A 27,052-nucleotide genomic window follows, 5' to 3' on the forward strand; every position below is an offset into this window, starting at 1 on the left:
GATACTAACGAGAACGAGGAGAGACAGGTAGAGGTGTAGATCTAGGTAAGGGAGAGGGTTGAGGTAAAGGTAGAGGTAGGGAGAGGGGTGGGGATAGGGCTAAGGATAGAGATGGGTTGTGTCGGGCTGCGGATAGGGTTGGGGAAAGGGATAGAGACAAAGACAGAGACAGAAGACATGGAGGTGGCAGTTCAGAGACTGGTATGGAGAGGCGAGACAGAGGCAGAAATTGTGCTTTGTTTGTTTCCCGGAGGGAAACCTCAGGGACAGAGTGCACAGAACCTTTGTGCATGTGTTTACTCTGAGGGCTGTAATTTGGAGGAGTGCGGGACAAAGTAGACTTAATTAGATTTGCGATGAAACTGCCTGGTACATGAGGACTGGGAGCAGAGGCTAGTAAAGCTCCATTGTACTCAGGGTTATTTTATTTAAATTGAGTTTGGGTGTCTTTAATATTGAGTTCTATGTCCTGGGAAGTATAGAATATATATATATATATAATTTTTTCATTTTTCTTTTTTAAGAAATTTTCTACTTATTCCACATACCATCCACAGATCCCCCCTCCTCCCTTCTCCCACCCCCCAGCCCTCTCTCCCAAGCCACCCTGCATCCTCACATCCCCAAATCAAGGTCTCCCATGGGGAGTCAGCAGAGCCCAGCACACTGAGCCTAGGCAGGTCCAAGACCCTTCCCACTGCACCAAGGCTGTGCAAGGCGTCACACCATAGGCACTGGATTCCCAGAAGCCTGCCCATGCACCAGGGACAGGTCCCGATGCCCCTGCTGGGTGCCCCCCAAACAATTCGAGCCAAACAACCGTCTTCTATATCCAGAGGGCCTAGTCCCTTGGGGGCTCCACAGCCACCGGTCCACAGTTCATGGGCTTCCACTAGTGTGGCCGGTCATCTACGCACGTCCTCCCATCATGATCTCAACGCCCCCCCCCCCCCCACCTGTAGCATCCCTCCTCTCTCTCATCAGTTGGATTCACAGAGCTCAGCCTGGTGCCTGGCCTTGGATCTGTATATTTTTTTTTAAAGCATACACACAAAAGAATTATTCAACAAATGAAAAGCTGATTTTTAATTAAGTGGCTGAGAGTCTTATCACACTAAAGTATATGAAGATGGAATCTCCATCCCAGTCATGCTAAACAAATAACCCTATAAGAGGGTAAGTGCCACAAACAATTGAGAAAGAAAGAAACCTGAAACACCTTCTCATTTTACATGCCAGGCAGCCTGCTATCAATACCAAGCAATGAGGAAAAAAAAAAAAAAAAACAACAACAACAAAAAAAACAACAACGGAGCCCCTCCTCGTGCACAGGTGATCATGTGGTGTCAAAGAAGGCCAGATTCATGAAACACCTGCTATGGTTAGAGATGCCTTTAAAATGAAAAATCAAGACGCAGTCAACACTCAACACCAACACACCAAAGAGCATAGCCCAGATGAGCTAATCTGCAAGAGAGGAGTAAAAAAAAAAAAAATGAGGTAATGCTGTTGAGGGGATTATACTCAAAATATGGCAAGACATCAATAGCAAATGAGAGGAGGAGTGAAAGCTTCTCAGCTGTTAGCAATAAGGCCTCCACAAATTTGCAAGATGTATTAACTGCTTCAGTAACCGGTAGTTGAAGAAGCTTAATCCCCAAGACTTCATGCAGCCATCTATGATAGGGCTGCCCAGGCTATACATCTTTTTTCTTGGCTGTGTTTGCTGGAATTCTTCCTCTCTTCTTCCCTTCAAGCACCAGGGCAGGAAAGAAGAGGAGTCATGGATGGAGAACTGACCTGTCTTTCCCCATGCTGCAAAGACTGTCTCCATCATGATCGAGAGGCACGCATCGTGTTCCTCCGACAGAGGAACCAACACCACATTTTCTATATTGCTCAATATGCTGAAGAAAACAGATCATTTGTAAAAAGCATTAGATTGGCTTCACTGGCCAAGCAATTGAAATTGTGAGCTGTTAAATGTCAAGAGCTGACCCCATGGGGTGGGAAGGTTGAGGTGGGATGGTGTGGTGGAGGGCAGGCTTCAGGTCATGTTTTATACTGGAAGTTTAATTGTCCTGGCGAGGATGTCAAAGTGACTCATTGAGCTGAAGTGCTTTCTATCTTCCAACACAGATTTGAAATGGGGGAGGAAAGTGCAGCAATCGTATCTTTAAAAGAATTGGCCTAACTCACTTCAGCCCTTAACTCCTTCCAACCAGATTCATTTGTTTTGGACACCATGTTGAAAGCAAGCCAATGATAGCAAAAAAGTAGTGTCTATGTCGCCCCTTTTGAACCCACACAAACCTTTTACTGTGTGTAAGCCAGGATCTTTTGTTTTCCAAAGAAAATTGCATGTTCCTTGGTCCTTTCCGATTTTTTATTGAAGAACGTTAAATAGTTTATAGCTAGAAAGACTTATAAAGTCATCATGACACAGTGTTTGTGGGGTGGTGTTTTCCAAATGTGTTTTGATTATTCTCACAGAAACTCTCATCCCACTCAGAGGTGAGTATTTCTAGTTTGGTATCAGGTTAGTCCTGGTAGTCACCTACCCTAGGACACAGGTGCTGGATTTACCTTGCTGTAAAGGAACACCATCTGCATAGGTTGTATAATCCTTTGCTGGTCAGTGGCCAATCCCCTGCGATGCTCCTTGTATTACTGAAAATACTAAACTTTGAGCTCGAGTCCAAATTAAGTCTTGGTTGTCCAATCATCAGGGGAAATTTTCTGCTAGAAGATGTTGCACATGTTTAAGGAAAGGCTGATTCTTCAATCCCCGCCCCTAAGAGTGTAAGCAGAGTTATGCAAAAAACAAATGGGATCTAGTAGTCTCCACCAAGAGGGCATCACAGAAAGCTGATGGAGGCTGCTGAAGGGCTGTGAAGGGAAAGCAGTAAAGAATGAGGAGAACAAGAAAGTTTTGCTCCCAGAAAGTCTATGCTAAGGGACTCTAATGATGAAGTAATTACTACCTAAGAGATGATTTTGAAGAGCAGAGAGGCTTAGGGGAGCATTTTGACTGCCCAGATTAAAAACAGACCAACAGGAGCGGAAAGGGGTCAATTTCCTAGAAATCCTAGAAGCAAAATTTACAGAATTCAGTAAATGAGGAATAACAAAGCAGCTGAGAGAGAGAATTTCTTTCAGTCTACAAAGTGGGAAGTGTAGTGATGAGTTCTGTATTGGTCAAGGTGAACTTGGGTTACTCCTGTGAAGCCCTGCTGGGGGCAGAGGGAGGGAACTTAAATTTGTAGATCCTGGGACGGTCGATGCTAGAAGACGAGAATCAGAAATCCCACTGAGGGTGTGAACATTGAAGGCTGGAGAAAGTACGATCACAAAACCAAGAGCAGGCAGGGAAGACAAATCTAGAACCAGTGTTCCTAGGCAGGCAGGGCAAAGTGAACAGGTAGAGCCCTTCTGTCTCCTGGAAACAGCACTGAAACAGCGGCAAGACGACGTAGAAGAAAGCCACAGGAAAAACATTAGAATAGCTAAGAGGAGAGAAGCAAATGGGATAAAGCAAGAACATTTTATAAGCTAGAAAACGGGAACGAGTGGTACATAACCGAACACCAAGACCAAAAGCAAGGGTGTGCGTGACAAAACCCAAGGTACAGCCAAGTGGATGGGTAATGCTATTCAGGCAGGAACAGGAACAGGAAAATAGCTGGGAAATATTCACTATTGGAGGTAACATATCTTTGGAGATTTACATTGGTTTGGATTCAGAAAAACAAAGAAAAGACATCACATTACCTCATCCCTTCCTCAGTTCCACACAGTCAAGAGGCATGTGTCCTGTACAGTGAGTGGGAGATTATGTAGCTGACTCTCCAGGGTAAGGAAGCTAAGACATTCTGGGCTCTGGGTCTCCAGAAAGGGCAGTGAGTATGGAGCCACACCCCAAATAAGAGGTAATGCTGAAGTCTACTAAAGAATAGTCAGCGGTTGATTCCTCTCCTTTTCGGCTTCCTGGACATGGCTGGTAATGCTCCTCATGCAGAGGTTGGATGGTGTGAGAGGGGAAGGTATAGCCCAGAAGAATAGACTCACAGTAATGTTAGAGTCATCTCAATTGATGACGCTATCCCCAACAATAATGCTCAATTGTCCTATCATAGTGAAGCACACCCTTAGCAAAACACCTTGGTAATTTGAGATGTGATTTATAAACACACATATCATCAGTATTGACTTAAGACAAAGGAGCACATACTGCAACCTTCACACTCATTAAAAAGTGTAAGGTATTAAAATCACCCAGAAGGTTTGTCCACATCCTTTCCAATTATTTCAGATGGGTTCACCGTCTTTACTTTACAAAATGAATTAATTACCAGAGGTGTCAAGGGCCATGTGAGTGTCCAGTCTCCAGAACCTATGAGATAGAAGAAGAAAATCAACTTTTCAGGTTCTCTTCTGACCTTCATTTGTCCACCAATGTTCATGTGCATAAATAAATAAATAAATGTAAAAATGAAACCTAAAAACAAAAAAACTATGAGTGTATATGTTTTTATATATTACTTTGTACACACGTGTGCATTGGTCATTCATTCATGACCAATGAAACTATAGAAGATACAATAAAAAGGAGCATCCAGAGAACTACAAAGGTAGAACTTAGAACCTGACAATATAATTGAAGAGAAAAAGGTAAATAAGGCAGCTGGGAGTCTTGTCTTAAGTCCCTGATCCTCTGAACTGTCCATCAGTGATGCTAAGTCTGCACATTAGAGAAAATCATGCTGTGGATGGCACAAACTGTTTTGAAAAATTTCAGAAGTCTCCAGAAGGGCCTCTATCAGCACTGTCCTTGTGCTTAGTTTTTCCTGAACACAGGGCTTTCAGGTCAAGTGTAAAGAAGTCCTAGACTTGGCCAAAACTCCAACTATATAGAATCTGAAGGCAAAGGCTTCTGGATCAAGTTCTAGAAGGTGGGTGTGTTGTTCTATGGTATAAAGTATCCCCCTTTCAGAAAACTGATTCATCAAGGAGAGAGCAGAACAGAAGTATCATGAGCTTCAGAGCCTAGACAGACATGGACTATTGAACTAGGTGTGGACTTTGCTTGTGAAACTATAAATGACTATAACTTTGAGGGAAATGAGAAATTCAAGGAATTGGCCAGGTGACAAGGAGAGGGCCAAAAAGGATGAACAAGACTTTGAAAGATCTGCTTTAGTCTAGCAAAGTTGGAGAGGTGAGGTGATAGATGTCACCAATCTCAGGAATGTTATCACACAGAGGCTACAACTTTGTACCTCTACCAAATAAAGATAAAAATCTGCGGACAGTGAAGTGAAACAAGTGTAAGACCGATTGGGAAGCTGGAATGATGAATGACTGATGTGGTCCAAGGGAAGCTCTGGATCCCCAAGGACCTGGCTTCCAAAGAAAATGACAGTAAAACGCATTCACCCAGGAAACAAACAATAAAACAATCTCAGGATCCAAAAGTTGAATAGTAACCAGGGAAAAGTTCAAAGAAAATCTCTGAAATTGAAGAGCCCAGAGTTCTACATTTCCAAAGTTGACCAGATTTTCAAACAAGGAAGAACACTAGATTTATAGCAAGACACATAGAGACTTTTCAGAGCTTTCAGAAAATAAGTGCAATCTTCCCACAAAGTACTCAAATACTGCAGTGAGACTGAGCTTCTCAAAGGCAACAACAGAGACTACTTATGATCGTGGAGCATGTGAGAAGATGGGGAAAATGCTTCCAATCTGTAACTCTCCAGACTGTAAACTCTCCAACCTGTAGACTCCACCCCATCAGCTGGGGGAATGATAGCTGCAAAGGTTTCAAGGAGCCCCCTCCAGGCTCACGGGTTTGAACACTTGCTCCCCCCATTTGATGGCGCTGTTTTGGGGAGGCTATAGATGTAGTACCTTTGAGATGCAGTGCCTGGTTGGCAAGTTAGGCTGAGGGGCAGATTGGCAGGTTGTCGGTTGTCCCCTGGCCCTGCTCCTGGTCCTGTGCTTTCTACTTCCTGATCCACCAGGATGTGAACAAGCCATGACACATGTTCCCACTGCCGTAGATGGAGTCTCTTCACTGCCATGCTTTCTCCACTAGAGGCGTTGTGCCTTCTAAACTGTGAGCTAAAGTAAACTCTTCCTTCCTGAAGTTACTTCTGTCAGGTATTTTGTCATATCTACTCAGTATGATAACTACCTAGGTGTGATGACTATGATAACTAGTTATTTGTCATCCCCACTAGGAAAATAACTAATGTGACAGCTTAAAATGCCTCTCTCTCACCCATGTCCCAGTTTCCAGCAACTTTGGGAGGACAATTCCGGAGTATAGACAGGCAACTCCTGCTTTTCCATATGCTTTTCAAAATGCTCCACATATTCAATGTGTTTGCATCAGCCTTTTGGGATAGAAATGTCATCTCCATTTTATGGTTACAGAAATTCAGTAATAGAACCATAGTCAAGCTATGGTTAGTCGAGTAATCAGACCTCAGAACTCCACCTCTAGACTTTGTGATCTTAAATAAACAAGGGGGTAACCAGAGAGAGAGAGAGACATGAGGATCCAACAACTGGAATACAGGACAACAGAGATGACTAGCATTCCTTCCACCGACATGAGAGGCAATGGCTGTGTGTAGCAGTGTGCTACCAGAAACCCAGATGGCCAACCAGACTCGGGGGAGACAGAAGCATTAGTGAAGACTGCTAAAGAATATGGGAAAGGAGCCAAAGCTTTTATCTTGTTACTATCTGAGGACCCAGGAGAGACAGCTGCTTAATTGTATATACATTTTGCCAAGACTAAATCTCTGTGATAGAAGCTAATATTGGAAGTTGCTAACAGTTTTGGGATGTCTCAGTTTATAAATCTTATTTTTCTGTCGTTATCAGATAATCATATCTTGACTATATGTCTATTTTTCCTTTGTCAATGCAACTGTAGCCCATAAATATCTAAATTACAGACTCACTTGCCATGAAATCTTTAGGTACCTCTTTTGGAAGTATCTGTAGATTGATAATATCTATTAGGTTTCCTGAACAGTGAACAACAGAGGTATGAGAAGAAAGCGTAGCATGGCAACTCGTCAGGTAGGGGATAGCATTAAGGCATCAAAAAAAGAATGAATGGAAGAACAAGGTCAAAATGAAAGAAACCAAAAATCGAATACAGTAGTGATGGGCATGGAAATAAGTAGGGGCTTTGTGTAACACCCAGTGCACTATTGTGGAGGAATAGGGAACATGGCTGGAAAGACAGGCTAGCATCTGGTTATAACGTTAGCACTGTGTTAGAACCTGGCTCAGTAGATATTGATGGCAAACATAGATACAACAAAGGTACTGCATGGTCTCTTGCTTCCTGGCCAGCTCTGAAAACACTGCTGTGCAAGAAAGAGGTGCAGGAAACAATAGTAAAGAGACAGGAATTGTTAAGGCAGAGAAATGGGGAGAGGAGGTGGGTGATGGACCACAAACAAACTATATGTATGATAGTTATTATTATATGTGGTCACTGCCATGGTTTAAATGTGAAACACTCCCTAGAGTGTTACTTGTCTGAACACCTGGTCCCAGAGAGTGAGATGCTTGGAGTGTTTATAGAACATTTTGGAAATGGGGTCTTGATGGAGGAAATGGGTCAGTGGGAGCAGGGAATGGGGACTTGAGGGTTATAGTCTGGCCCTGCTTCTGGCCTGAGCTCTCTGCTCCCCACTATGTAAGGATCTGAGGAGCCCCAGACACACGTGTACGGCTCTGCCATGTGTAACGTGCCTCTCAAACCATGAACCGACACAAATCTTACCTCCCACAAGGTGATCTTGTTGGGTATTTTGTCACAGTGAAGGGAAAGTCACTGACACAGCCATTTAGGATAATAGAGAGAAAAACAATTGGAAAGCTGTGTTTGCCAGTATAACAAATGGCGATTAGAATACATGCACTCATTATGAAATATCTACCCAAAGATTTTAATTAAAAGTTGGATTCTCTAACAACTAGAACTATAGGATGAGTGTGCCCTCATCTCTCTATAGGATGAGTGTGCCCTCATCATCTCTATAGGATGAGTGTGCCCTCATCTCTCTATAGGATGAGTGTGCCCTCATCTCTCTATAGGATGAGTGTGCCCTCATCTCGTGCTCCTTGTCCCTTTCTATAAACCTTCCCTAGAGTGTCACTGACTACATATGCTTACTCCTGTGAGATCCCAAGGCCACACCTACTCCACAAGACCACAGCTCCTAGTAGTGACACTCACTATGGGCCAAACATTTAAACACATGAGTCTATGCGGGCCATTCCTATTTAAACCACCATACCTACTTTTAAGTTAATCCATTTATTTACAGTAGCATGAACTCATAGACATTTGTACTTTAGTTAATTTCTGTGCATTTTAATCAAGCTGACTGTTTCAGCTTAGAGACCACTCTGTTCAGGTTAGAGAAATACTTTCCTTCATGGACAAGCATAGCTCATGTGTGACTCTGGGAAAAAAAAACAAAAACAAAAAAAAACAAAGCAAAACTAGAAACCTGAACATTGTCTTAAAGGAAAGGTCTATGGAAATGAGCTGAAGAAGTCAGGGACTTGTTCTTCTCCTATAGGTCTTTTGTCAAATCATTGCTGGCTCCATTGGACCTGGGGGATTCAAATACAAAAATCAAGCCATTATTTTTGTTTTACAGCTTTGCTATTTCTTTTGTCTAAGTGATTCAATTTTTTCAAAGTATGCTGCATTCTTTAATGATTCCTGGGCCTGTTTCCCTAAAATGGTATGCTTCCCCATTCTGTTAAAACATTACTAGTAAAGTGAGATATAATTTCATGGATAAGCACATCCTTAGACACATTAGCAGTAACACCCACATGCATGAACCCCATAATATTCCAGCTTTTATGCCTGATAAGAAAGACACTGTGCATGGGATCTTTGGCTTTCTGGTGGCATGAGTTTATTTATAGTCCTTTACTCTTAAAATAGGATCCTTTTGAATTTATAAGTACACCCTATAATCAAAGATTCTTTAGCGATATCACACTGTCTGCCTTGTTGTGAGGAAGGAAGTGGTAGCAGTTAAATTAGTCCTCAAAGTTGTTCAGACAACTGAACTTGTCTGCCATGTTCTTGCAGATGACTGGCCTAGGTGAGTCCTGTTGGCCTTGATTGTTGTGGGAGAAGAATCCAGGGCTATACCAGGAAGCAACTGTGTGTAATGGTTTGAAAGAAAATGGTCCCAAAGGTAGTGGCACTGTTAGGAGGTGTGGCCTTGTTGGTGTGCTCTTGTTGGAGGAAGTGTGTCACTGTGGAGGCAGGCTTTGAGGTCTCATGTGCTCAAGCCACACTCAGTGAGACAGTTCACTTCCTGTTGCCTGCACAAGATGTAGAACTCTCAGCTCCTTCTCCAGCACCATGTCTGCCTGCACACCATCAGGTCTCACCTGAATGATAACGGACTGAACCTCTGAACTGTAACCCACCCCATTAAATATTTTCCATTAAAAGAGATGCTGTGGCCATGGTGTCTCTTCACAGCAATAGAAACCCTAAAAAGACACTGTGAAAATCAGGGAAGTACCAACATGCACCTTTGCCACTTTCTCCTGACCTTCCTTAGTCTGTGGCTCCCGCCTGATTTTCTTCCCCATTCAAAGCATATCCTCATCTCTAAAATTACCCTCATGACTGCTGTCCTGGCTGTGGCTGTCCTTTTGCACTATGAGGACTGTGTCAAAGAACACCACATCCCAGTTTGGCCTGGCCCTCAGATCTGCCAGGAAGAACTTCACTTTCAGATGCTAACTCCTCATCCCAGCCTATCCAAGCCCAGAGCATGTAATAAACTCTGAAGTTTCTCCTTAATTCTTTCTCCGTGTGTGTGTGTGTGTATGTGTGTGTGTGTGTGTGTGTGTGTGTGTGTGTGTGTGTGTGTGTGTGTGTGTGTGTACAGGTATGCATAAACCGCAGCACATTTCTGGAGGTCAGATGACAACCTCGGGTATTGGGTGTCATTGTTCTGTCTTCTTGCTTGAACCCAAGACCTTTTCTTGTTTCCCTGCAGCGTGCACACCAGACTGGCAGGTCCAGGAGCATCCTGGGGTGGTTCTCCTGTCTCTACAGGAACAATGGAATTGCAGCTACTGTGTCCAGCCTTATGTAGGTTCTGAAGATTCAAATTTGCACATCAAACACTTTACCCACCAAGCCATTTCCCCAGCCCATGTCCATTATTCCTGCTCTTTGACCTCCCATGTCTCTGACTCATCCACATGGCGCCTGGTTCACATGGATTTCTGGGAAATTCTCCAATGAAGTGCCATTGTACTAACTGACTGAATCTTCTTTGCTGACAGAACCTCAGGTTTTCTTCTTCTTCCTTTATTCTCCTTCTGTGGACATGCCCTAGGACACACACACACACACACACACACACACACACACACACACACACACACACACACACACATCCACACACACACACATCACTCCCATCCTTGACTCCTGGTAAATGTAAACAGAAGAACTATCTGCCCCATCTCCAACCTCCGCCCTTCAATCCATCTTTACTTCCTCCCATAGACCAGGGGTCCAGGACTGCCATCTTTTTCCCTGGACCCATTTCTCCAACTTCACGATTTCTGAAGTGAAAAGCTTACCTTTATTTCCTGTGCACTATGATACTGAACATAAAACCACTGTAGTTTTTTTTCTTTCCACATGCTAGCATCCGAAGGCAGAGGGTGGGGGGACAGAAGTAGGAGTCTCGTAAGAAACTCCCCCAGACTCTCTTGTTTCCTTTTACACACACACACACACACACACACACACACACACACACACACACACACACACCACAAAACAGTGACAGCTAAGAGTTAAGTGCAACCCAACCTTTATGACGGTCCTCCATGTGACTGGCAGTATGTGCCAGAGACGTTACAAAGATGAATAAGGCATGAAACCCACTTTCAAGAGCTCCCAGGCCTCCTGGGAAAATGGGACCATAAAAGGAAAACACAATGAATCATGATAAGTGCTGTGGTTTGAAGAGTGTATGTGCTCAAGGCCTGGAGCAGAAAGAGTTCTTTGTCTAGCTGCCAGGTGTGTTCTTATATGTGTGGGTGCACATATGTGTGTTCTTAAGAGACCACAAAGTATGATGGGAAAAGTTGGGGTTGGGGTTTGAATGAGCTCTGCCATAATCTGAGTAACCATGGGAAAGTCACTTAAATGCCACAAGCTTCCATTTTCTTTTGTGTGAGACAGGGATGGTAACCATCCCTAAATAGGTTATGGTTATGAAGATTAGAGGACAAAGCATTCAAAGCAATTTCTCAGAGTTGGAGGCTCATAAATATTCAGTAAATTCACAGGAATGGTGAAAATGCCGCTTAAAATAAATCTGCTGATAGAAATACTAATAATATTTGTGCTTAGCTAGAAAGAACAACTGTAGGGGGTGCTTGTCTCTTATTTATGCCTTGAAGTAGAGCTACTGAATGAAGCACCCATGTACTTTACAGCTACCTTTAGGACTTCATGTGTTGACACTCTGACTGTTTCTCAGTTAACTATTTCAAAACAATTTTTTTATAAAACAAGATTTCTCAAACTGGCAGACTCAGACTTAAAGAGACGGCTTAAAATGAGCAGGTGGTGTTGATAGCTCAGTGGTAGAGCACTCACCGGCCATGAACCCTCAGTCCAATCCCCAATACCTGAAAGTCTATGAGATTGTTCCCAACTGTGGTACTGATTGCTGAAAGTTTCGATGAAAAACCAGAAAATCCCTGTGCCTTTCCTCTGAACACAAAGAACTCAATTACAAATGGCATTCATTATGTTGTCACTTCTCAGAAATTGAAGAAATCCCAGGTAGATTGATATCCTCTGTTGATTTTAGGATATTTATCTGTAACCTGCATGATTGTGAGAAATACAATTTCCATTCATATGCCAATGTTGTAAACATTGGCAATGAAGAGAGGGGATAACTATGTGTATGTGGTAGGGAGTCAGGGGTCTGAAATCACGGACCTCCCTTGCTTCCTTTCACAAAGCACTGAGAAACACTACCAAGCCTAAAACATGTAGTTAGATATGAACACAGTCAGTTAATAGTTTTCAGCTTACTTAAAATACTAGAGTTAGTCTTTCAGAAAGTTAGTAAACGGCTGGTTTTGGATACCGAGTTTTGATATGCACCCCATGCTGTTCTAGAACTTGCAATCCTCCTGCCTCAGTCACCTGGGATTACTTGGGTGTACCACCACACCAGGCTTCTTTCAGAATCTTGTAACACATGCTGTGCAGAGGCCATTTAGTAACTCTTTAACTCTTCAGAATTTCTTTGTTTTTACATTTCTTCTTTCATTAAGTTTAGGAAATAGTAAATTTACTGTTTTAATAAAAATAGCATATATGTACATTTTGTGGGATTAGCTATCATTTTTATAATGTATTCATCACCTACCTGTCATCTATCATTTGTCCATCTATTTGCATCTGTCTGTCTACCTATCTGTCTATCTCTATGTATCATCTATCATCCATCTATCTGTCTTCCAGTCATTTTATCTTCTATCTGTCATGTATATATCTACTTATAATCTATTTATTATCGATCATGTATCTATATATCATCTATCATCTATCTACCTACCATGTACCATCTGTCTATCTGCCACTAACCTATCTTCTTGTCATCAATAATTCATCTATCTGCAATCCATCTATCTGTTTTCTGTCTACTATTTACCTCTCATCTACATATCTGTCTGTCATTCAATCTTGATTTCATACATCTGTCTATGCTGCCATCTGTTAGATGGGGATAATGATTACTTTGGAAAGAAAGCATTTAGACAAATGTATTTTTCCCTCAATACATTCATTACATTTCTTTATGTGTTATATATTTGCATGCTGCACATGAACAAATTTTACAGAATTGACATTATTTTGAGATAATGTTTTGATAATGTTAAGTTGACCAATAAGAAAACTAGATAGTCTAAACACTGTAGCAAGTGTGTATTCTCACAACTGTAGGCTAAGTCCATACCTATAATTTGAAGTCTAACCTATAATATGAATGTATTAGGAGGCTGGACCTTTAAAGAGGTAACGAAAGGTAAGAGCAGAGCCCTGTTCCTACAGACCTGATGTATCCACAAGCAGATGAAACACCAGGCTGCATGCATCAACAGAGGCCAGTGAAGACACTGCAGAGACACTATCCATAGTCCATACCCAGGCTGGTCTTCAATTTACTCCATAACACAGTAGCTCAACTTGCCATCCTCCTGCCTCAGCTTCTTGAGTAGTGGGGATGATAGGTCTCTACTACTTAGCCCATCTATTGTCATGTCTCTACCATAATCTACTACCACTTTGTTTGACTCTGAAAATGTTCCCATGGGTCCCTTAAGATGAATCAGTGGTTAAAGGTACTCGCTACCAAACCTGATAACCTGAATTCGATCTTCAAGATACACATGGTGAAGGGACAGAACCGACTTCTGAAGGTTGTCCTATGGCTTCCATATGCAAGCCATTGCATGCACATGTGTGTGCACACATACACACACAAATGCAGTAAAACAAAAAGTATTTCTACAGAGCTGTTTCTTTACTCATGGATGCAAATAGCATGAAGTTCTCTCTGTATGCTTTGCAATAATTCTCAGTTCACCTAACCATTTCTGTGTTCTCAGTGAGTTTTCTATATTAGCTATCATAAGCCGTGGGCATTATGTATACACTCATATGCACTTAGCTTGCTGCATAGATTAAATGGGCAGTCATAAGACTTATTCTCTCACTGTTGTATGTTAACTCAGAGTTTGGAATGGAACAACCACAAGAAAATAAAACATCCTAGAGTCCCCCAGTTTGGGAATTGTCAGAGGGTCTGTTTTATGTTATATTCACTCCATTGCCTAATTGTGAGTAGCAATTGCATTAAACTCCCATAAAATCATTTAAAATGAGAAAGGGAAGTGGTAAAATATTACTGACATGTACTTTTCTTCTTTGCAGTTCAAAATTCCCAGTCTTGGGAACTGGAGACTTACCTAAAACCAGGTTGATGAAATATGTCAGGAAGCGTTCAGGCCTGAATCCTGGGCTGTGGAAGGAGAGATGGAATTTATCAAGTCAAACAGGAGCAGAGGGTCACAAGGCCAAGAATTAAAAACAAATGCAGATCTACAAACTGTTATTTTAAAGCCAAAGAGAAGCAGGTCACACAAGCCGCTTCCATTTTTAAACGCCACCCCTCAGTGGTGTGGGGGGACAGGGGAGACCTTTGCCTCCTTGTCCTTTTAGCCAAAGATGCCATTTTTCCACAGAGGCAAAGAGAAATATTTGAGAAAGAGATTTTACAGATGCAATTACAGCAGGACACTGGGGCTCGGGTCTGCACGTGGGTAAACACGTGCTCTCAAACCCAGGGAAAAGTTTGGTTTGGCAACCTTCGCTACGGAGCATGGCTCTGATCCTAGAGAAAGCCAAAGCTGCAGAAACTGAAGTCATCTCCAAAAACAACACCACAATGAAGGCCTCAGAACTCTTCACACTTGTCATGCTGGGATGATGACACACAGGACCACAGAGCTACTGAGTGCTCAGTGTCCTCTCTGGGTGTTGTCTTTGGGACCTTGGCCTCTAGAAAACGCAAGAGACAAGACTTGAATTTCCTGTGTCAAATGTTCAATTGCAGATAACTAATATACTTCTAGAAGCTTCTAGAGAGAAAAATAGAACAGGGTATCTTTTAGACTGTTTTCAAAAATTTCGACAGAGTAAATTATTGATAAAGTAAGTTTTGTCAAAATATGAGGAATTTTGTTCTTCTAAACAATACCTTGAAGGAGCAGGGGAGACACTCAATCAGTAAAGTTCTTGCCCTGCACTCAGTCATGAGGACCTGAGTTCAGACCCTGGCCCTCTCACAAAAGAAAAAACTAACCGTAGCCACGAGAGTCTACATTCCCAGCACTGGGGAGGCAGAGATAGGGGTGTCCCGGGAGCTCATTGACCAAACTGCTTAGGCAAATTAATGAGTGACTTAGCTCATTCAGTGAGAGATCTGAACTCCAAACAAAAGGTGGGGATCCGGAAGAAAACATTTGATGATTGCCTGACCTAACCATACACATGCACACCCTTCCATACATAAACAAGTGCTTACACCACACACACGTGCACATAGGCATACACATGCACGCATGCACAGACACACAAACACACACACACACATATACACATTACGTTTAATAAGCTAGAAATGCTGGCCAGAGGCTGAAAGAAGATATTTGTGTTGCATATATCTGAATTATGGCTTATAGGTATACATCATAAATTATTACAAGTTCAATGGCTAAAAGGAAACCAATTTTTAAGATAGTAGGTAAACTACACGATGAACTAGGCGCAGGGTAATCAGGGGATGTGACGTGAAAAACACCAGGACATCAGTGAGCTCAGGCTGGAGCTCAGTGGTGAAGCCCTTGCCTAGCACGTGGAAAGCCAAGGGTTTGATCCTCAGCTCTGTTTAGAAAAACAAAACACAAACAAAAAAAAATCAAAAAAACCTCTGATCTGGAGTGATGCTCAGTGGTTCAGAGTAAATGAGAACCTGAGTTCAGCTCCTGGCACCTAGAGGCTCATGACTTCCTGTTACTCCAGCTACTGGGGATCTGACGCCCTCTACTGGAGTCCACCAGCACCTGCCCTCACATTGGCACATAACCCCAAAACACATCTACACATAATTGCAAATATAAAGAGTCTTTAAAACACCACATCACTTCACACCTATGAAGACTATAAATAGAAAGACCAAATATTATGAAGTATATGAAGCAGTGAGAGAACTCTAGTCATTGTTGGCAGTTTTTACTAAGCTGAACAACACAACTCTTAGCCAGTAATTTCACCTACAGATGTTCAAATGAAGTTTTGCATGTTAATATTATATTTATAAAAAGCTTTCTTCATAATAACAAAAAACTGAGGGGAAAAAAAACAACAGACCAAGCCAGTCATCAACAGGAAAATAGAAAACAAATCACAGAATGGAACACTATGGAGCAGTAAAAATAAATCAATTTAAAAAATAAAAAAAAATTAAAAAAGAATGTAGAACTGACCAACAAGTAAAAGAAATATTCCAAAACTAATTATCATAAAATATAAATCATCCCCCCCAAAATAATATATTTTTCCTTCAAAACTTTTATACATGTAAACATAATCTTGATTATATATTCACCCCCTCCACCTCCCGCTGTACCTCCAATGCATCTCCCTCCCAGCTTCATCTTTGATAGTTAGGGATTCTATTACTGTAATAAAACACCATGACCAGAAGTAACTTGGAGAAGAAAGGGATTATTGCAGCCTGCAATTCTCAGGTCCCAGCCTATGACTGAGGAAGTCAATGATGAACTCAAAGGGTTTATTGCAGCCTGTAATTCTCAGGTCCCAGCCTATGACTGAGGAAGTCAATGATGAACTCAAGGCAGGAACCTGGAGTCAAGAATTGAAGCAGAGACCATGGAGGAGTCTGTTTACTGGCTTGGTCCTCATGGCTTTGTTGGTTTGTTTCCTTATACACCCCAGGACCACCCATGCAAGGGTATCCAATGGGAAAGGCCCTCCCAATGGGCAAGGCCCTTCCATATCAATCTTTAATGAATTCAATGCTCCATGGGCTTGGCTCTAAGCCAGTATTAGTCAGGCATTTTGCCCAATTGAAGCTCCTTTCTCTCCGATGACTCTAGCTTGTGTCGGGTTGACAGAAACCTAGCCAGCACTTCCTGTCTTCTTTTTAAATTGTCCAGTTCATTATACCCACATGCATGTGTATGTGGGACCATCCACAGGAGCATGGAAAACCTACCAGTCACCACACCCCAAGGAAAAGTCATCTCCCTCAGCATCTATCAACTGCTAATAACTCCTCAGCTAGGGGTGGGGCCTTGGAAGCCCCTCTCCTACCATTCTAGAATTTTGACTGGTCTGGTCTTGTACAAGTCTTGTGCAAGCAACCTTAGCTGCTACAAATTCTTAATTACAAGAGCTTGTCATGTCCAGAAGATGACATTTCATAGCCCTCCTCCCATTCTCAGCTCTCACATCCTTTCTGTCCCTTCTTCCACAGCTGAGAAAGGGAGATAGAATGCAAACTATTAATTAAAATTTGACAATCATTCAGTGGTGGTAGAAATCATTTTATTACTCCAACAACTAAGGCATCTGACTTCCTAAGGCCAGCTCCTTCCCTTCCTAACTAAATGCCAGCTTTCTGCTGTTGGGGAGAAGGCCCAGAGCTGTGGCTTTGACCAGCATATTCTGTGGGTGGAGCTTGCTCAGGTGTGCAGTGGAGCTGGGACCTGGGATTTGTGAGACTAATCAGTAGACCACACTCCCCGCCAGGCCCCTTTGAGCCCTATGCAGCCCTTTGCACACAACTGCTCAGTCATTTCTGCCAGAGTCACATTGCTCACTTAAGGAGAAATCACAGAATAGAAGGTTGTGCATTTCTCAAGACATTTTTTTTTTTTAGCTAACCCTTGGATTACAGAAGCCTTTCTGTTTCCACAAATAGAAATCCCTGGCAGGCCCTGGAGAGCCCAAATTCAAATCCACAAGCACATTCATCATGGAATTAAAAACAAAATTGGGAATGATGGGGCATGCATATGATGGACTCATGACAGAGCAGCGATTTTGAGCAATATTGAAAAGTGCTGCCTTGGGAACCCTTAGGATTGTGGACTGAATGGACTGAAGAGAGCAGCATCTAAATAGAGACTAGCAACGGCTTTGGAAAGAGGCTCCAATTCATGCCCTGTGATGAGTGATGTGCCCTTCATCCTGGTCCACAAGTCCAACACTCCAGGAAATTCTGTCACCCATGTGAATTAACCAGTGTGAACTTTCCCAATTTCAACATTCCATCTCCAAGATACAGGGCAGATTTTTGCAATGTTGACAATGACTTGAAGATTGTGTTTCTACCTTGGAAACATCTTTGAGATGTTCCAAACATACCTTGATACCACGAGACAAAGGACTAAGAAAGTCCGTTCTGTCACAAAAGTGACTATCCCTGAGAGAAGGGAGAAAGTAGCTCCTGGAATCCATGGGGACATGAACTGTCTTTCAGCTCAGGGGAATCAGGGTGTGTGTGTGTGTGTGTGTGTGTGTGTGTGTGTGTGTGTGTGTGTGTGTGTTAGAGTTCTCTAGAGGAACAGAACCTGTAGAATGGAGGTTTATTAGATTGACTCACATAGCACAGCTTTGTCCAACAATGGAGAGGCTGAGACTCAGCATCTGCTCAGCCCATGAGGATGGATGTGGCGGCAATCCCACACTGGTGCTGGATTCCTGGAGAGCCACTGGTCTTCAGTCTACACCAGAGCCCCAAAGAAGCTGGGTCCTGATATCAGCGAGGGGATGTCTTCAGTCGTTAGCAACAGCATCACTGGCTGCAGCAACAAGGAAAAGGAATGGCCCATGGAGGTGTGAAACAGCGAGGCCAGAAACAAAGTGTAGTTTGAATGAGAGTGGCCCCATAGGCTCACATGTTGGAAGACTTGGTTCCCAGTGGTTGGAAGTGTTTGGGAAGGATTAGGAGCATCCTTGTTCCTAAATGTGTCACTAGGGGGTGAGTTTGAGGTTTCAAAAGCCCATGACTGTTCCAGTCTCCTTCTCTGTCTCCCTCTTCCCCACCTTCACCTGCCTGTGGATCAGAATGTAAAGCTCTCAGCTACTGCTTCCCCACCAAGCCTGTATGTCCTACCATGATGATCATGGACTAACCCTCTAAAAGTGTAAGCAAGCCTCCAAATAAATGCTTTCTCCTAGAAGTTGCCTTGGTTATAGTGTCTCTTCACAGCAATAGAGCAGTGACCAGGATACAATGCTTTCTTCTTGTACTTCCTTTTATCTCGAGGCATGGGGCATTTCCCATATGTACAGTGGGCCTTCCCACTTCAAACAACCTGAAAAAGACAATTTCACAGGTGTGTCCTACAGCTTCTTTCCTGGTTAATTCCACATCCAGTCAAGCTGACAAGATCAATCATCACAGGGACCATACCCAGCTTCTGCATCAAAGTGGTGAGAGATCCTGAATTCCTGAGTGTTGAACTGTGCTTAGCCAGCACTTCAAGTAGGGCCCGTTAACTAGAAAGTGTTCCTTCTTTGCCTTAAACCAGTGATTATAATAGTTGCTGTATTTATACATGTGTCTGTCATGAGACTTTCACAGACAAGCTAGTGTGCAGGTATCAAGAATAATTATGACCAAGATGCTGCCACAAAGACACGGCAGTAATGATGACAAGGTTTTCATAACATAACCTTGAGGTATAGCTGTGCTCACCCCTTCCCTCCTCCATATACATAAGGGGAATGTGTCAGTCGGGGTGGCACTGAGAGGTGGAAGTGGAGTCAATAGAAGAAGAAAACATCTTCGAACACCAGCAATGAAGTGGCCCAAGTACCTGCTGAGCAAGAATCTGAGTCCCCCAGCATCCATGTAAACCAATGGGTTTGGCCATGCATACCTGTAATCCCAGAGCTCTGAGGGATGGAGAAAAGAGGATCACTGGGGCTGATGGGCTGTCAGCCATCCTAGCTCCAGGTTTAATGAGAGACCATGTCTCAAGGGGAAAAGGCAAAAAAATAGTAGAGCAGGGCAACCAGCATCCTCCTCCGGACTCTGCATATGCACATATACATGTATGTATATATTCATCTGCATGTACAGATACCCCCCCCACACACACACCAAAGGTGATTGGAATGAGATGAAATGCCAAGACACTCCAGCTTGGGGAAGACAAATGCAGAAAAAATTTCTGCCTTTAGTACAAAATGAAAAGCTGAATTTCCAGGGTTGTTAATCAGTAACAATCTGGTGCTGTCTCGGTGTGATTTCCCTTATGGTTTGAAACCTTCCAGATGTGGATGCAGTGTTTGAAGGCAGCCCCCCGTTCGAGTGTATGCCACAGCTGCATCGGCTGTTTAAATCCACTTGTGCCAATGGTAACCGTGAAGTGACAGTTGTTTCCACGGCACGGACTTGGCATGGACAGAGTTTCAAGCCAGAATCTTCCGGCAGTCACAGAAGACCAAGAACTTTTACTTTTATGCAAATGTCTCTACTTCCCAACTCATGAGAATTATATAAGCAGTATAAGGCATCCACCCCCTTATACACCTGTGTAAAAAGTAAAAACGAAAACAACTTTCCAGTATGCTATCATTTGGATCTAGAATGTTCTTCAAATGTTGAAGACTTAGTCCCAGCTTGGGACTACTGGGGAAGTGGTGTCATGCTTGGAGCTGTGACCTCCTGGGAGGTGCTAGGGTATTTGTGGGTTGTAGACTGGATGGAGACTGAGATACCCGCCTCTGCCTCTCCTTTGACTCCCACCTGCCGGTTTGTGAGCATCTTCTTGAGCAGTACTTGTTCTAGAGTGCAGTGCCTTGCCACAGACCCCAAGGCAGAAAAACCACAGGTTGAAATCTCCAAACTGTGAGCCAAAATAAACCTTTTTTCTTTCTGAGTTGACTACCTTAGGTGTCCTGCTGCGGCCACAGAGAATTAGCTAGATGCCATAAAATATAATATTTTACATTAACTTGACATGTTTCCTAATGGCCTCAAAGTGACTCTTAAATAGATAAAACAAATGTATTATCCTCATTTTTCAAGCAAAGTACTCTAGGTCCTAGTATCCAAGGAGTGAGTAGTTTAATCTAAATAGCACTACAAGAAAAAGCCAAAACGAGAGGTGGTATCTTCTGACTAAAGCTACCCAGCACCTTTCCTCTGAATCCCTAGGCTTTTTGCAAAACTTTCATCAGAATTAAATGCATCTTGCAAAAAAATGCTAATTCTTATTAATAGGCATTATGAGAAAGTGTGTGTGTGTGTGTGTGTGTGTGTGTGTGTGTGTGTGTGTGTGTGTGTGTGTATACATACAAGGACAACCTTGTGGAGCTAGATCTCTCTTTCTAACTTTGCTTGGCTTCTGATTGAACTAAGGCTGACAGACCTGTGTCATTGTGTGGCAAGTACCTATATCCTCTGAACCATCTCACTGGACCCATTCATCTTATTGTTAGAGACAGGGTCTCTCATTGAACATGAAGCTTGCTGATTCAGCTAAACTAGCTGGCTTTCAAACTCCAGAGATCTTCCTCTTAACGACAACTCCCAGAATCTCCCATATCTGGCTTTTTACATGCATTCTGGGCATCCGAACTCATGTCCTCTGCTTGCCTGGCAGCCACTTTACCAGCTGAACCATCTCTCCAGCTCCAATGTTATTAAGTTCTGTGTTAAGGAGGTGAAGCTTGTTACAACGAATGTAAACTAATGGATTAAAGGGTCTAGGCACTTGTCTATGTTTGCTGTATGTTCAGTATCAGGGTTATTCTTTTACACCCAGCGTGCTCATGAACTTTCTGGTACTGTAACAAAATTCATAAGAGAATCATCTTACAAAGAAGAAAGGTTCACTTGAGTTGACAGAGTTGGAGGTTCCAGTTCAACCCTAGTGGAACATAGGAGTGGAACTGTGAAAATGTTGACTTCATGTCAGGGATACGAAGAGAGAAGAGACCGGCATTAGCCCATCCATGTCAAGAACATGACTCTATTGACCTAATACTCCCCACTAAGTCCTCAAAGATTTTTATTTTATCACTTTTCCATGGCGTGAAGCTGGAGAACCAGCCTGCAGCACATGAGCCTTTGGAAGACGTTTAGGATCAAAGGTAATGTTCTCAGGGTCCCCAGAACCAATTGTGGGCAGGTCAGTGTGAGTGGAGGAAGCACCCTCAAGCTCCCAGGCTCCAGGGTCACACAGCTGCAGGGTCATTCCAGCCGCCCCACCACCACCACTACATGCAACCTCAGTCAAGACATGGATGCTGACCGTGCTCATGTCTCAGGAATACTGAGACTAGAATGGGTGAATGGCAGCTGTTGGCAGAGCGTAGCAGGCCAGAAGCACCACTGGCAAGTGCCCATTACCGCTGTTAAAGGGGACATGGACATTTGTCTAGAAGGCCCCGTCTCACAGTTTGTTGTGTCAATTTGTGCAAGCCAATTAAACTTTGTAGTTTTGTTTTGTCTTGTTTTCCCGTTGAAAGGCTTGGGTGAGCAGTTCAGTACCGTTAAGGACTTTCCTCGCGGCAGGGGTAGTGTGAATAAACTGAAACACTCCTAAATGACAAGCTTATGTTCAACACAAATTCTCACGTAATAGATTTCTAAAGCTGGCTTAAGGGCTCACATGATGGCTTCTAGAGCATGGTTATTATGGCTGGTCTTCCCTTTATCCTGCAAGCTGCAGAAACCAGCACAGAGGCATAGTTGCAGCTGCTGCATGGCAATACTTGGTAGGGATCTGGGAAGATTAGATGAATCAGGAGCTTAAAGCCTTTAGGATCCCACCTAGTATCTATTTGTGGGTCCATGGTAAGCTATTAGTGATGCTTCGCCATAGGCTCTGCTTAACATAGTCTTTAAAGTTTCATGAGATTTCCCAGCAAGCCAGAATAGTCTACTTAGCGAGTACCAGGCCAATGAGAGACGCTGCTTCGAAAACAAAGCCAAACCAAACAAAGTGGTCGGTGATTAAGGAACGACAGCTCAGGCTGTCCCCTGCCCTTCTCACATACAGGTACATGCACTGGCACATATGCAAACACATACATAGAACGTCTATCTCTTTCTCAAAGTCTCACAAGATTTTTATGGCCTGATGCCTCAGGGAGATGTTGTATGTGCTCCTGAGTATTCTGTTCTAATTGCCGTCTGCTGTGCACCAGTGTGGCTCTCCCAACACCAGTTCCGCTGACAGCAAAGGTTTCTATCACTCCTCGACATTTGTAAAAAGGGAACACAGAGAAATGACACTGGACAGAAATGCCTATGGTTATCGACCCACACACCATATGCCACACACTCACACACGCAGTCTCTATCCCATGTGCTCACATGTTAGTGGAAGGGGAGGGCTTCATTTTGTAAAAACTCAAGTTTCATGTCAGACTGAATTATTATTGTTCATAGAAGCATCTCTAGCAGATGTAGAATTTCTCTGCTCCTCTGCAGCCAGACATTCGTCTAGTTATTCCCCCCAACCCTTGATGTTCAGATTTCAGTTTCAAATCATCATCAGGGAAAATCCCAATAAACAGAGCCAGAGACTCTCGGCAAGTGTGTGGTATGAATCGTGTCGAGCCACTGTCTTTTACGCAGCCAGCTTTAACTGACTTTGCGTGCATCACTCTGCCCTCCAGGAAACAGACATGGTTCCAGGGATTGTCAAAAGACGCCTGTCTCCAGAGCTGATCTAATCCACTTGGTGCCATTGAAAAACCCTTAAATGGCAGTTTTCATCTCATTTGTAAGAACTCTGAGTTCAAATTACCTTTTAATCCCAGTTGCTGTATCAGCTCGGGGGTTGGGGGGGCAGGGTTGGGCTTGGCTCTAGTTTTCCTCTATACATATTATTACTTGAAGCAGAGTCCTCTTATAGAAAGCGGTATCCAGGTCTAGAGGGCAGACTCTCTTTGGATCCAAACTCCTCCATGGTTGTTTCTGAAGAGTGACTGCCGCAGACATGCATTCTTTCCTTGCTGAACAGCCTGTGTTAGCAAAATGTATTGGTGGGTCCTTTTTCAATATTATTAAGAAAAATTTGATCCTGTGGACACATCCCTGGTTTCCCCATGAACCCAAACAACACTGCTCGAAAGTGGTGATGTGATGGTTTAAGTGGCCCTCCAAAGGAAACAACAGAACATCACCACTTTTATTTTATTTGCCTTCAAACCCACACATTATATTGGGACTTTTAGCCTTTGGACTTTAGACTTCCCCTTTCTATGATCTGTTCTGTATGTCTGTCTGTTTGGATAAGACACTGAGACAAATTGCTTTGCGTTAGCTTCTCAATCATTTCTCATGTAGACTATGGCCAGTCCACTTATCAGTTAAATGTTAATGAAGAGTGGGAGGATATTGACTGACACAGTTAGAACTTGTACAAGCCTCCCCATAGCTGGCCTTAACCCAATGGAGGTTTTCATTACCTCACAGATGAGCGAACCTGAGGCCCAGGAGCTTCAACAGTTCTGTGAGGAGAACACTGTCAACGATGGCCTCCCTAGGATTCAGTCACGGGTTTTCTCCTCCCTTGGAACCACATTGCTTCAGAGTCAGACACCTAAAGAAGAGAAAAGCATGGTTTTTGCTCTGCTGCCTCTCTACTTCTCTATGCTCCCTCTGTATATGTCTGTGTATCTGACACACACAGGACAGGCCTTGGGGTGTTTAAAAGTCTATTCTCATGTCTAAACTAGATTGTGCCTCCACCTAAAGCCATCATTTATTGACATGTAGTGTCATCTAAGAAAGCCCAGAGCACGTTATCTCTCCTTGTTTCATCTCAATCAGACAGACTGCGGAGCATGGGACATATTACCCTCCACAAGGACTCTTTTGCCATACATGAGCTAGTAAGTCGGTCAGGCCCATGACCTACCTTCATATGATTGATGTGTCCTCTCAGAAGTCAGTTTTCTCCACTAAGAAGTGCCAGCACCTCCCTTTGCTGGTCTTCACGTAAAATTAAATGACCTTGCAAGGTCCTGGCTTGTGGAGGTATTGCATAAAAGTCACCTCCAGCCAATATCTCTCTTCCACCTAATGATCTCTGAGGAGAAGTTGCTAACTACACCTAGACTAGACAAACTGAATGAGTCACTGTGTGAGTTACCAATGGTGACCAAGAACACTTGGAGTCCTCTGGGAACCTCCTGACCCTAGCTCTATAGAGTTCGAACACAACAGAGAGGGACGGACAAACACATGTGAAATTAAGGACCATTAAGAAGGTACACAGCAGTTCTGAGCAGTGGGTTAGAGCTTTGTGGATCTGAGCACTTTTGTGCCAAGAGGAAGTTGGAAGAGGATGATCTGATCCAAGCAACATTGGTCTAAAATGAGAAAGCCATTAAGGGGCATAAGGGAGGATGGCAGCCAGAAGTGCAAACATCTTTCAATGCTGTCTCTTGACCCCAGGGAGTACTGAGACACCTTTGTATGGCAGGTTCAATTTACTGATGAGTCTTACAATAAATCCAATATTCTTAAATTAGCCAAAGGATTGGATTCTTCTCAGTGTTACACATGAGAAGATAGACTCATGGGAGTCACAGAGTTTACCTAATAAACCAAGATTCAAACTAATTTTACTTGATCCTAAAACGTGTAGTCTTTCCACTCAAGAAAGTGGATGCCACTGAAATCTAAGCCAGATGACGCGTGACTTTAGGTTCTCTGGATGGGAATCATCAGTCTCACATTGGGCTACATAATGAATTTAATAATAAAATTGTCCATTGAGTTGTTTGAACACACCAATGGGGTCTTCCTAACTGCTAACAAAATCTAGCAGCATTCCCCAGCCATCCTAGAGAGACAGCAAGTGGAACAGGCTCAAAGCACCTCTTTCATGTCCCCTGCTGTTCCCCAGAAGCAAAACCGCAGTCTGTTTTCACCTAATGAACACACACAGGAGCTTATCTTGAAGGTCTCTCCGGCTACTGGGCAGGCTCTCTATGGTACTCTGCCTGGCTCAGATCCATGTTTTTGCTTTGTTTGGATAAAGCAAGTTTAAAGCCTGCTTCCCAACACCTTGCCCAGTCTCAAGAGAATCTGTTAACAGATTTTTCTCTTCTCTATTCAGAAGTTGACACTGGTTGAGGTGAATGGCTGAGAGATAGGTGGCCCCAGGAAGACTATTGGGGTGGGGGTGCAGCCAGGAAGACTCTTGGAGGGGTGGACAGCACAATTGGACAATGCAGGACCCAAGTAGGAGGCATATAGGAACTGCTACTGGCTGTTACAGGACAGTGTCAAGACCTTCACAGCCTGCTGGCTATGCTAAGCTGCAGCTTCTGGATATCGCTCCTGCTCCTCCCCACAGCTTAACCGTTCTCGTAGAAGTGCTCATGCTGCTGGAGGTCACTATGAAAGTTTATCGATAACAGTCTCTCCGTTCTGTTCACTGTGCTGCTACTGGAGGGGACAAAAGAAGGAATTCGGGTCTCTGGCTTTCGTCAAACTCTCTCTCTTGTATATTAAAAGACGTTACCAGCTTTACTTTATTCCACACAACCACCACCACCACAAAAGCCAATAACACTGGGCAATAAATAAATAAATAAAATAAAACAGTATAGTTTTCTGAGAAAAATCCTTGTCATGGAGGTCTCTGTAAAGTCTTTTCTGTCCAGTGTCTTCCTTCACAGAAAGGAACTGGATTTCATCTCCTTCACTTCTTATCAGGGTGCCCACGGAAACAGAGATTAATGGAAGACGGTGTCCTCTGGCAGACAGCACCCACGTAGTTCTGTGAGAAATGGGGTATTTTCTAAAAGACGGACAGAAATGAACTCGTTGTGTAACCACCAAAACAAACACAGAAGAACCACTAGGTTGACTAGAAAAGGCGGCCCCCAGAGAGCAAGCTTTAAGAGAACAGGGCACCTCCCTCCTAAGCACAAGCCTTTCTAATCATAGGCTAAATGGGAGTTACTAGAGTGATCTGTTTGTATAACGCAAGGCGACCTCCCGTCCCCACACCCGTCAGTTGTGTGGGGTCTGGGAAAGTTAGAAAGATCTTCAAGATCTTCAAGCTTCCATGGAATCAACAGGCTTATCGCTCCTGTTTGCCTATCAGCCAGCATTTAGCTCTTAGCTAATCTCAGTGCAGCTGAGGTGCTCTCCAGAGAGGAGGAGAAGAGGGGAGGGGGAGGAGGGAGGAGGGGTTTACTGGAGAAAAGGCATGTGCTCACTGCTGTGAGGGAAGATGTGCAGGCAAGAGAAGCAGGAGTGTGTTAACCCACAGTGTCCCAAATGTACCCAGTAAAAAAATTCAGCTGAAATCTATATCTTATAGTACATGGAAGGAAAAATCTCAAAACTCTACAGGTGCCTGA

The sequence above is a fragment of the Peromyscus californicus genome, unplaced genomic scaffold (genome assembly GCF_007827085.1).
Source record: "Peromyscus californicus insignis strain IS unplaced genomic scaffold, ASM782708v3 Scaffold_14__1_contigs__length_90479793_seg_2, whole genome shotgun sequence".
In the NCBI taxonomy this organism is placed as follows: Eukaryota; Metazoa; Chordata; class Mammalia; order Rodentia; family Cricetidae; genus Peromyscus; species Peromyscus californicus.